The sequence below is a fragment of the Macrobrachium nipponense genome, chromosome 31 (assembly GCF_015104395.2).
Source record: "Macrobrachium nipponense isolate FS-2020 chromosome 31, ASM1510439v2, whole genome shotgun sequence".
In the NCBI taxonomy this organism is placed as follows: domain Eukaryota; kingdom Metazoa; phylum Arthropoda; class Malacostraca; order Decapoda; family Palaemonidae; genus Macrobrachium; species Macrobrachium nipponense.
In genome coordinates this window covers 15,170,467-15,174,351 of record NC_061093.1, presented here as the reverse complement: position 1 = coordinate 15,174,351, position 3,885 = coordinate 15,170,467, and positions in this window count along the sequence as shown.

Here is a 3,885-nt window from a genome sequence, read left to right as displayed (position 1 = left end):
AGAATGAACTACTTTCTTTAACAAAATAGCAGGAATTCCATCAGGCCCTGCAGCAGCTCCATTTTTAATTTCATTAATAGCCTGCACAATATCAGCTTCATTAATATCTATGTCAGCTAAATATTCACTATTTTCATCCCTTACTTCTATATCATTATCTTCATTATCTATTCTAGGTGAATTCTCTCTTATATCGTTCTGCCAGTATGTTGCAAATTTCCTTTTTTTTCATTCGTTAATCTCCCTTCAATTCTCAGAGGGCCTATTTCTATTCTTCTTTTATTCATCTTCTTCGCATATGAGTATAATAGTTTGGGGTTTTGCGTTGATATTTAATAGGGTTTTTTCTTCCAAGTCCCGTTTTTCATTTTCTTTTGATTGTATAATCTTTTGTTCTGCATTTCTATCTTACTTTTTAGTTTTCTATAACTTTCCATGCATTTTTTTTTCTTTTCTTTGCAAGACCTTTTTTCCACTTTCTGATTTTCTGGAACAAGATCCTTCTGTCTCTTGGAGTATGCCATGAATGATGTTTACTTTTCTTCTTCGGTATATATTTTTCCACTATTTTCTCCAATATTTATATAATATCTCCGTATTTACCCTTATGTGTCATCACTTACGAAATGTTATCCCAATCTTTGTTTAAATTTCTTCATTAATTTCTGACCATTTTATATTTTTACTGTAGAAGTTGTATTTTCCATATCCTTCCCACTTTTTCATTTCTTGCTTATCTCTATTTTCACTTGCTTTGGAATGAACTGTTTAATTCTATGACATTATGGTCTGAAATACTCGCATTATAAACTATTATTTCTTTAACATAATTCATCTCGTTCACAAATACTAGTCTAAAGTATTTTCCTTTCTTGTTGGCATGTGATTTATTTGTTGAATGTTGTATTCTAGTAGCATATCTAATAGCTTTTCAAATTGCCTCTTATCTTCTGCACTACTATTACTCTCTTTTTATATTTATATGTACAACCCACAATCCTATTCGTTCTTTCCATTTACGAAAGGAAAGTTGAAGTCACCAGATAGGAGAATAGTCCAGTCCTTGTGATTTCTCATATATCATCCAATTTTTCAATTATTAAGTCAAACTCTTTAGTATTAGGAGGTCTATATATTACTATGTTCATAAATTTTTCAGATTCAAATTCTACCGCTATTGGTTCACATTCTGAGTTACTATATTTCTCATATATTTTTCCTTGTTTTTTGTCTTTCCCATATATTGCGGTTCCCCCTTGATTCCTATTTTTTCTATCTGATCTATAAGTTTGGAACCCGCCTTTTTATTTGATCATCATTCCCAGTCTCTTGGAATACCATGGTTTCACTTATATTCATTATATCTATTTTCTTTTCATTTTGGGTTAGTTCTTCTAAGTACTCTATTTTTCTTTTTGAGTTACTCGTAACTAAACCCTGCGCATTCATCACTATGATGGTTTGCGTGTTTTCTCCTTCATTTAATACTGGTAGTAATAAGGATTTTCCCATGTCTCTTTCCTGTTCTGGTATGTTGTTCTTTTTTTTCATTTCCAGAAATTCTGACATTAAAAAATCCAACTTTTCCATAATATTTGATCTTCCTTCATCATAATTATTCATTTTGTGTCTGAATCTGCAATTTTCTCCGTTTCTGCAATATCCTCTTGCATAATAAATACAGTTATTATCTTCTTGAGTAGAATTTCGGAGCTGATGCTTTGAAATTTTTTTGCTGACACCTCTGCATATCTCATTGGTGGTTTGCTTTTCTCTTTTACCTGATATTCTTGATTTCTCTCTTATTTGTTTCTTTCTTATTTTGGATTTTATTACTTGGTTGGTTATTTATTTGATTATGATTCATGGCTACAGGGTGCATATATTTGCATTTTTGTCGAACTTACATCCTTTTTCCTTCTTTTAGGTTTTTACATATTTTTGGATGCAGATCTCTGCAATCATCCCCATATCCATCTAAGTATGCACATTTACCATATATTTCATAGTTTTGACATATCTTAGGATGTTTGTAGTAACATCTTTCTCCAAATCTGCAATTCCCTCTTTTCAAAAGGTTGCAGATTTTGTCTTTCTTGTCTATTTTTTCCTCTTTCCCGTCATTGTGTAGATCTGGGTAGAGCCTCTTCGGGATTTGCTTTTCTGTTGTCATATCGTAATTTATTTCTTCGTAGGTATGCTGCTTTATTGCCTCATATGTAGTATCAATGAGTATCTCTGCATCCATACTTTATCTTGTTCTTTGTTTTTCCTTATTTTTTTCTGTCATTTCATTTTTGTTTACTTCTCTTCCGTTTTCCTCTTCTTCTTTTTCTTCTTCTTCTTCCTCTTCCTCTTCTTCTTCATCCTCAACTATTTGTACATTCAATCTTGATTTAATAACATTGTCTATCCATGATAGACATGTTGAACAAAAAATTCTTGTATCTTTTCTCAAATCTTGTATTACCTCAGCACACTGTGGATGGGTCGGAATGTTGCATGCAGCACATTTTCTGATTAGGTTTTGTGGATTGACTATGCTATACCAAACCTTACACAGTTTGCATGCTTTTGGCATTCTTTTTCTAATGCATCAATTAGGATATTCACAAGATTCACCTTATCATTTTCTTTGTCGGAATATGTTGGTTTATGTATATTTTCTTTTATGAGTCTCTTGACCACTTGGATTTTATTTGGAACTTCTTCAATTATTTTCAAGATGTTTTCATTAGATTTGTTCCAGTTTGAAGGATTATATCCTTCTAATATATCTATGAATGCTTTTGTATCTTTTTGGTTAGGACTGTTGCTGATTTCATAGATGAGAAATGCCAGTTCCCTTCCTGCTACCTCATCGTATTGCGAATCTGCTAAACACGCCAAATTACGCCACCTCTTCCCGCAGTTGGAACTTACTGCCATCTTGTTCTGATTTATAGTATTACACTTGATAAACTAACTTAGAAGACGCTTTATCCTACTATTTTCACACTAATCTTATCACCGATAGTTCACGAACACTTCTAGATATTTCTCAAATTCTAGTCGTATGTTAAACTTGTGATATCTGTTGATTAATCTGACTTCACGCGGGTACGTCTCACCAAGCAAGATGGCTACTACGAGAGAGGGAGAGAGAGAGAGAGAGAGAGAGAGAGATAGAGAGTGAGTTACAAGGAGTTACAAGGATTGGGATGTCTCAAAGACTTGTTAGTCCATCCGAGGAGACATCGTGTAGGAGCAGGTTTTACTGTGCATTCTTAGTGTCCTAGTGATTTTGCCTAGCTTTCTTTTAAACTCTTACACACTGTTGCTGTTTACAACTTCTGGTGGCAGTTTATTCCACGTGTCACATATCTTGTATGTAAAGAAGTTCCCACAATGGGATATGTCTTATCTTTTCAGTTCTAGTTTCCATCCATTATTTCTTGTCTGGTTTTCGTTTAATGTAAATAGGTTAGTGTCTACTTTTGTTATGCCTTTCAGTATTTTAAATGTTTCTATTAGTTGTCATTGCAATCGTCGTGTTTCTAAGCCATACATGTTCAGGTTCCCTAGTCGTCGCCGGTAACCTATTTGCCCGATGGATGGAATTAACTTTGTGGCTCTTGCTTGTACCCCTTGTAATCTATTTATGTCTTTTCTTAGTGTTGGTGACCAAAACTGTACGGCATATTCAAGATGGGGTCTAATTATTGATGTGTAGAGCTGCAGCACCGTTTCCTTGTTTCTGTATTTGAACTACCTCTTTATGTATTCCACTAGTTTCTGTGCCTTCTTTTCAGCTTTTATGCACTGTTTTGTGGATTTTAAGTCCTTGGTAATAATAAGTCCAAGGTCCTCCTCTTGTTCTACACTATTTATGCCATTCTCAAGCAG